This window comes from Eleutherodactylus coqui, chromosome 6, assembly GCF_035609145.1.
Source record: "Eleutherodactylus coqui strain aEleCoq1 chromosome 6, aEleCoq1.hap1, whole genome shotgun sequence".
NCBI classification, from domain to species: domain Eukaryota; kingdom Metazoa; phylum Chordata; class Amphibia; order Anura; family Eleutherodactylidae; genus Eleutherodactylus; species Eleutherodactylus coqui.
In genome coordinates this window covers 100,954,501-100,963,460 of record NC_089842.1, presented here as the reverse complement: position 1 = coordinate 100,963,460, position 8,960 = coordinate 100,954,501, and the positions used below count along the sequence as shown (strand labels likewise).

The 8,960-nt window shown below is 45.5% G+C and overlaps 1 protein-coding gene across 1 annotated transcript in view; it reads left to right on the top strand.

The window, feature by feature from the left end:
* Positions 1–7,028: 7,028 nt before the first annotated feature.
* Positions 7,029–8,960, top strand: part of LOC136632422 (coiled-coil domain-containing protein 50-like) — a 106,401-nt gene continuing 104,469 nt past the window's right edge. The window contains exon 1 of the mRNA XM_066607284.1: positions 7,029–7,135. The gene's annotated coding sequence lies outside the window, so the exon portion shown is untranslated. The remainder of the gene's footprint in view (positions 7,136–8,960) is intronic.

The following is an 8,960-nucleotide window of genomic DNA, read 5'->3' as shown; positions in this document are numbered from 1 at the left end:
GTACTGGCATTTTTGAGGATGTTGTTCCAATTAATGTTACCGATAGTAGCTCTAAGCTGATCAAATTTTGCTTTACTAAAGTTTAGTTTGTTTGTCGCTCCCTGATAAGGCTTCTCATTGAATGACAGCTGGAAGTTGATTATATTGTGGTCACTGTTCCCCAAGTGCCCCTCAACCTGTACCCCCTTTATTCGGTCCGGTTTGTTAGTTAGTACTAAGTCCAGAATGGCCCTCCCTCTTGTTGGTTCCTGCACCAGTTGGTTCAGGTAATTATCTTTAATTACTCTCAAGAACTTATCACCCTTGTGAGATTTGCAGGTCTCGTTTTCCCATATTATATCTGGATAATTATAGTCCCCCATTATAATTACTTCGTTGCGCTTTGACACTTCTTCTATCTGCCTTAATATTAAGTTTTCAGTTTCTTCTGTTGCTTTTGGTGGTCTATAGAAGACCCCTATCAGGATTTTGTTATTTTTTTTCCCCTGTATTTCTACCCACAGAGATTCCACCTGTTCCTCTCCTACCCCTATGTCCTCCCGTAGTCTCGGATTTAAGTTCGATTTGACGTACAGACATACCCCTCCCCCTTTCTGGTTCCTTCGGTCTCTTCTGAAGAGATTGTACCCCTGTAAATTCGCCGCCCAATCGCACTTATCATCAAGCCATGTTTCCGTTATTCCAACTATATCATAACTCTCATCAGTCATTCTTGCTTCAAGCTCACCCACTTTACCAATCAGACTTCGTGCATTTGTGGTCAGCTTCTGCAATTCTTTACTGAGGAGTGGGCATGGATGGCAGATATCTGCCAGGTCCTCGGAAACTTTGAGGAGTCTACCCAAATGGTGAGCGCCAATGCGACCATCATTAGCATTACCATCCCGCTGCTTTGCCTCCTGGAACAGGAGATGGGGGATGACAGTATGTCGCTTGATAGCCAAAGCACCCTCATGTCTATATCTCAGTGCATTTTGGAGGAGGAGGAGGAGGGGGAAGAGACAGCTGGCCACACTGCAGAGGGCACCCATGCTGCTTGCCTCTCATCTGTTCAGTGTGTATGGGCTGAAGAAGAGGAGGAGGAGGAGGATCCTGAAAGTCATCTTCCTAGTGAGGACAGTGATGTGTTGCGTACTGGGACCCTGGCACACATGGCTGACTTCATGTTAGGCTGCCTTTCCCGTTACCCTCGCATTAGACGCATTCTGGCCAACAGGGATTACTGGGTGAACACTTTTCTAGACCCACGGTATAAGGAGAACCTTTCCAATCTCATTCCTGAAGAGGAAAGGGGTACGAGAGTGATGCAATACCACAGGGCCCTGGTGAAAAAAGTGATGCTAAAGTTCCCATCTGACAGCGCTAGTGGCAGAAGACGCAGTTCCGAGGGCCAAGTAGCAGGGGAGGTGCGAGGATCAGGCAGCATGTCCAGCGCAAGCAGGGGAACACTCTCCAAGGCCTTTGCCAGCTTTTTGGCTCCCCAGCAAGACTGTGTCACCACTCCCCAGTCAAGGCTGAGTCGGAGGGAGCACTGTAAAAGATGGTGAGGGATCGTACCACCGTCCTCCGTGATGCCTCTGCTCCATACAGCTATTGGGTGTCAAAGCTGGACATGCGGCACGAACTTGCGCTGTTCGCCCTGGAGGTGCTGGCCTGCCTTGCCGCTAGCGTCTTGTCAGAGAGGGTGTTTAGTGCAGCTGGGTGAATCATCACGGATAAGCATACCCGCCTGCCAACTGCTAGTGCTGAGATGCTTACACTCATAAAGATGAACAAAGGCTGGATTTCCCCAGACCTCTTCTCCACCAGCGGAAAGCAGTGGAACCTAATGATTCTTTTTGCTGCAACAGGAGAAAAATGCATCTTCTATCACCACAAAAAAAGGGGGAATTAGCTTTGCCAATCACTTTCGGATATTATTACTCCTCCTCCTACTACTCCTCCTCCTACAACAGCATGTCATCACGCTGAACTGCAAATTTTTCTGTGGCCCAAAAGACTCTATTTAAAAGTTTTTTACAATTTTTCAAAGTTTCAAAAGTATTTATACTTTAACAGAAACCAATTTTTTTTCACAGGACTGCCTCCAGGCTCTGTTACAAATTAAGCAACAGCAAGCTGTATCTTTAAAAAAATGTTTATGGGTTTCACTTGCCCTCGCGGTTGAGCAATTTTTCAGGGGTACACTTGTACTCTTGGTACACCAATTTTTCAGGCCCTTTCCTATACTGTTATCTAACTAATTTTTCTGTCCTTCACCTACACTCTTGGTGCACCAATGTTTCTGGGGTTTGCCTACACTCTTGCTGCAGAAATGTTACAGGGGTCTGCCTATACACTTGGTACAGAAATGTTAGAGGGGTTCGCCTATACTCTTGCTACATGAATGCTACTGGGGTCCGCCTATACTCTTGCTCCATAAATGTTATTGGGGTCCGCCTTTACTTTTGCTACAGAAATGTTACTGGGGTCCGCCTATACTGTGGGTGCACAAAGGTTTCCCATTGCATTGTTCAGCTGCCTGACACATACACAGAATGAAGTGTGTGGGGACACATGGATTTCCCATAGCTATTTAACTTACGGCACCTTGGGTCACACAAGGTGGAGGCTGAGACTGAGCCTGACCCAGGGCCCACTCACGTACTTCCCTCACAGAGTATTGCGGGTCATACCTCGGTCATGGTTTCTCGGCCCTATTATGCCACCTCCTCCTCCTGCTTGGGGTCTGGGGATCAGTGGTGGGCAACATGTATTTTCTCTCGTGTTACCACAGTTATCTAAGACAGTGGTTTGGGCCAAACAAAAGGAGCGTTACTGCATTATTGAGACGTTCACAGCTGCACTAGCATCCGAGTCCGCTTGAGGCCCACGATTACTGAGGGTGTGGGCAGAGGCCAAGGTCCTGGGGGGGGGGGGGGGGAGAATCAACTGCGCCAGGTATGGCCTGTGGAACTTCTTTGTGGTTCATCCAGTCTTTGGAGCGATGAAAGCAACCGTTACTGATTTAAAGAGACATTCACAGCTGTACTAGCACCCAAGTCCACTTTATGCCCACAATTACTGAGGGTGTGAGCCGAGGCTGAGGTCCTTGGCGGAGTGAAACTGCCTTGTTTGGGCGCTCTGATTTCTTTACGTGTAATACCATCTTTGAGTTTCATGGGCTCGCCTATGCTGTGGGTGCACAAAAACTTCCCATTGCGTTGTTTTACATGTCTGGCAGAAATACACCGACTGACTTGGCTAGGGTGCAGACGGCTTTCCCATTGCGGTGTTTTACCTATCTGGCATAAATACACTGAATGACTAGGGCAGATTTGTGGTCCGAGGTCCTGGGCGGGGTGAAACTCTGCCATGTTTGGGCACTCTCTTTTCTTCCTGTTTAATTTTGTCCCTGGGTTCCAGGGGCTTGCCTATACTGTGGGTGCACAAAGGCTTCCCCATTGCATTGTTCAGCTATCTGACACATACAAAGAATGAATTGGGCAGAAATATTGGCCGAGGCTCTTGGCGGGGTGAAACTCTGCCACATTTGGGCACACTGTTTTCCTCATGTGTAATACCATGTTTGAGTTCCTTGGGCTTGCCTATGCTGTGGGTGCACAAAGACTTCCCATGGCGGTGTTTTACCTGTCTGGCACAAATACACTGACTGACTAGGGTAGAAATGTGGGCCGAGGCCCTTGGCGGGGTGAAACTCTGCCATGTTTGGGCACTCTGATTTCCTTATGTGTAATACCATCTTTGTGCACCTACAGCATAGCCGAGCCCAAGGAACTCAAAGACTTCCCATTGCGGTGTTGAGCTATCTGACACCTACACAGAATGAATTGTGTGGGGACACATGGATTTCCCATTGCTATGTAACTCGCGGCACCTTGGGTCACACAAGGTGGAGGCTGGGACCGAGCCTGACCCTGGGCCCGCTCAAGTGCTTCCCACACAGAGTATTGCTGCATTGTGCCCACGTTTGCGTCTCCTGACAATTTTGTGACGGAGGTGGCACGGGATTGCAATGATGATCGTATGTCAATTTATCATCAATTCTCAACAGTATTGTGGGCTATCGCCCACACTTTCAAAGAGGGTCGCTGCCTGGCCCTGCCAACCCTCTGCAGTGTGTGCCTCCGGTTCCTCCTCATCCAGTACTCACTTATAAATAGACATGAGGGTGGTGTGGCTATGAAGCGAGCATGTGGCATGAGGCTAGCTGAACGCTGTGCAGGGACACTTTTGTGTGCGCTGTGGACGCAGGGTCGTGCGGAGGGTTGGACAGCAATGCCAGCATGTAACCCAGGAGAAGAGGCAGTGGTGTCATCCACAGGCAGTGATTGTCCTTGGTTGCAGGTAGTGTGGTGCTTAGCTAAAATCTGCCAGCGCTTGTGCCTTGCTAATGAGGGTTTGTCCCAAGTAAATTGTTAGGGCGGTGACCGCCAGGCTCTTGTCCCCATTTTGGCTTAATACTGGGACCTAGGAGCCTCAGGAGCAGCCATGCATGCTGCCCCTGCCCTTCCCTATCCGTTTCTGTGGTGTTTCCATGACTTTCTGATGTTTTCTGGTGTTTCACAGGTCATCACCTATGCGGAGCATCGGTCCCATACAAAAATGCTTGAGTCCCCCATTGACTTCAATGGGGTTCGTTACTCAAAACGAGCTCTCGAGCATTACGAAAAGTTTGACTCGAGTACCAAGCACCCGAGCATTTCGGTGCTCGCTCATTTCCAGTAACTGCACATATGGGTTACTGACAACTACTCCACTTTTTCTTGCACCAGATTTTCTCATACAATTGTGATTGGTGAACTTTTTTATGTCATTCTAATAATACTTTTGATGATCCGACCATTACGTAAAAAATATTTTTGTTACATTTTTCACAAGGGCTTATTCATACGGGCAAACGTGTATTTCAGTCTGTGAATACGCAGAGTATTCACAGGCCAAAATATGCTGTAGCATTGTATTACTCTTTCTACATGTACAGATATGCAGTGTATTCATGCGCATAAAGAAATGCTCAAAATCACATTGATTTCATGCATAAATACATACAGAATATGCAGCTTTCCAGCGCATTTTATGGGGATTTACGTGCACCCATTGATTTCAATGCTCTCTTCAGCACAAAGTGTAATACACACAAAGATAGGACACGTCTCATGTTTTTATGTGATCATCACCCATAAAATACGCTCATGTGAATGAACCCATGGAAATCAATAAATTCTATTCAGTTCATATTACGTGCGCAAAAAATGCACACGTGATACACTTGTGTGAATGAGCCCTAATATTTGGATTAAAAAGCTTGTACATAATTTCCATAGCATACAGTAGATACATATACAGTATAGCACACAATCACCCTTCTTACCTACAGGGTACAGATTTCTACCATACAATGAGGCATATAACGTGTAGATTGTTGTCCAGGACAAATCATCAGTTCATGGTGGGACATTTTCAGACATAGATGCACTATCCTACCAAAAGTAATTGGACACCTGAGCAAGAATCAAAAGTTGTATTTAATTACATATGTTAGTGGGGACTCCTGGTGACATCCGATACTCCCCGTGGCATACTTTCTACTAATATCCGATACACTTCAGCTGGTATTTCCATCCATTCACCCCGCAAACTTCAGGCGAATTCTCTCAAAGAAGATGGACGCTTTTCATATTTCCTGACCCAATGTTCCAGTTCATCCCAAAGATGTTCAGTAGGGTTCAGGTGGGGACTCAATATCCTCAAACCAACGTAAAACAGCATGGGACTTGTGACAAGGCGCGTTGTCTTCTTGGAAGTATTGCTGACAATTCCCAGAGTTTTGCCACATTGTTGGCAGTGCATTATTGTCTAGAATGTCAAGGTACACCTCCATGTTTATGGTTTTTGTCACTACAACTAACGGATTGAGACGATGCCACGTAAAACATTCCCAGACGATAACGGATCCTCCGTCGTACTTAACTGTTGGTACAACATGCTCAGGCAAAAAGCGTTCCCTACGCTCCTCCGCATCCAGGTATGTCCATCTCATTTGAAGATGAAGTATCGTGATTAGAGATGAGCGAGCATACTCGATAAGGCAAACTACTCGAGCGAGTAGTGTCTTATTCGAGTACCTGCCCGCTCGTCTCTAAAGATTCGGCTGCCGGCCAGGTGACAGGTGAGTTGCCGGCGGCGGGCAGGGAGCTGCGGGGGAGATCGGGTAGGAACTCTCTCCCATCCGCTCCCCCCTGCTGACTGCCGCAACTCACCGCTCCCCCGCGCCGGCACCCAAACCTCTTCTCTCGAGCGGGCAGGCACTCGCTAAGGTCAATGCTCCCCCCGCAGCAATTGCCCTTAGCGAGTATGCTCGCTCATCTCTAGTCTGCATCTTATGTAACATGGTCTAAGGCATGCGACCAAGGTGGCCAACCTAAATTTTTCTTTTTTTCTGGACAGCATATCCAAAAATTACGGACCACTAACATTTTTTACGGGCACATTGTAAAAGCATAAATGATAAAGATTACAAGGGATATATGCTTAAGATCAAATACTGATATTAACTCATTATTAGCATTTACTGTGAACTGTAAAACAATGATAATGACATTTATAGTAACCAGCTCAAGTATCAACGCCCTCAAAAAATCAAAACGCATTTATTTATTTTTTTCACAAACACTGGAAAAAAGTTCCCTATTTTTACAGACTGTCCAAGAATTTCTGCATGGTTGGCATGCTAATAAGACACAATCCATTTTATTGATAGGGGTGTCCAAATACTTTTAGTAGGATAGTGTATGTCCCACAGCTGGAACATCTCCACAATGACATCCAGAAGACATTATTTTAATGAATGACCCTCAGTGTCCTTATTGCAGCCCGTACAAGATCTATATGAGCTCCTGTTTGTGTGTAATGTGCAGCAGGAACTGATCCCTTTACATCAGCCTCTGGATATTGAGCTCTACTGCTGGAGGTGGGAAGATTGTCCCCCCGCGGCCTCCGTCTCTCCAGCTTGTTACATTGTTGCAGATACAGCTGTGTGGGAGAAGGAGGAGGAGAGAAGCTCTGCTGTCCGCCCAGCACAAGGCAGCAGGAGGAGGGGAGCAGCCGGCCGGGGGACCCCGCATCTGTGCAGGTACAGGGGGGACACTGCACCATTATAGACGTGGGGGGAGGGGGCAATCACTGCACTCCCACTGCAGCTCCATCCTTTCAGGATCCTATAGATGTTTCCATAGATGGCATCCCCATTATAGCAATGCGGCAGCTGCACCAAGCTTTTCCCATAAGGCGGTTTAGAAAGTGTGGTGTTGAATGGGTTAATAATGGCTGTCTATAGATCTGCAGTGAGAGCCTGCTACTGTCAGGGCTAATAATTATTTACCTATGGATCCTATCGGGCAGACTTATATGATGAGCTATTGAAAAACAGAGCTTATTTTAGATGTCCTGCAGCCTGGCAATCAAAAGGTTAATAATTGTGTGCATCACTGATGGTTGCAATCAGTGGGCCTATGTGGGTCCTCTGCACTGCAGCAGTGAGTGGGTTAATAATTATCTGGCCAATCCATCTAATCATCATTTCTAATCACATTGTCTTCCAATCTTCTGCACTAATGGGGCTCTGATGTCCACATCAGCAGGAGCTCCTCTCTTCTGTCCACACAGGGTTGTTATTTCCTCTGGAGGATATATTGTTATCACAAGTATCCATATCTGTGCATATCACTATTTAGGAAGTCTGGTTAATGAATCTCTGGGCTAAATAGATGCTTAACCCTTGCAGGGCCAAATTGTATAGGGTTTCTGTTTATATAGATGATTGCTCCGTTCAGTGCAGAAGTTTCATTATTACCTTTCCCTGCCCATTAGTGGTGATGGATAGAAGTGTGGTCTTGCAAAACACCTTGAAAGAGGCAGTTGTCTTTCCATCACCTGAAATCATATCCGTCTGTCTATGCCGCTGAAAATAAAAGTACAGCCACGCAGGTTGGACTTATCAGCAATGAATCCCCCTCAGAATCCACGTGTCACATGCTGATTCACTGCAAATTTCACCCTTTTATTGAAATCTGCCTTGAAAATCCACAGCATAACTTGACATGCTCTGGATTTAAAATCTGTAACACGGGTCAATTTATTCTGCGTTTTTGTTTTTAGTCTTTTTTTTCCCCAGAATGTGTGATTGAGATTTATTCTATTATTTACAGTCTCATTGATTTGCTGGTGCTGTAATACACTACAGGTGTTGCCCTGCAATGGAAAATCTGCATCATATTTGCAGTAATACTTTTACTTTCTGGTCTTAGACAAGCGTGGAGTCTCAATAGTTAGACTACAGATTATGGTCCCTTTTATTTGACTATACGGGGTATGAATTGTAGTCTCTAACCATAGAGACATCTACGTTTTTGTAGGAGATTCTCAATCATGGCTACTTTAAAAGTTGTGATCTCTCCTCTCTGTCTCTTAAAGATACATTGGAGCTATATATATATATATATATATATATATATAGTGCTATTTGTAAGCTTTGGGGGGGGGGGTACTTCTCCAACCTTGTAGCAATTATCCTCCAATGTTGTGTTTCTGTCACTTCACATACTGTTTGGTTTCTACATCCCCTCTATAAACTGCAGATCAGGTTGCATTTTTGTAACTCATCATAAGAGCGTATTTTTTTCCACACGTCGCTCAGTACAGTTCATCAGTTTCTACACCAGTCGCCTCCCCCCTCCATCCTGGTAAATTTATAGTAACTTCTCTGCTCTTAATTCAAAAACAGTCAGAATTTCCGAACTGTTGGACTGATCTCACAAGTGACGCCTATAATTCTGTCCCAGTCTCATGCCATGTAATCTCTATATATTTGCTGATATTTTTAACTTGTTGCTGTTTTTTGAGTGTTTTTTTTTTTTTTTTTGTTTTCTTCTACGAATAAAGAAACCCAGTAAATAATC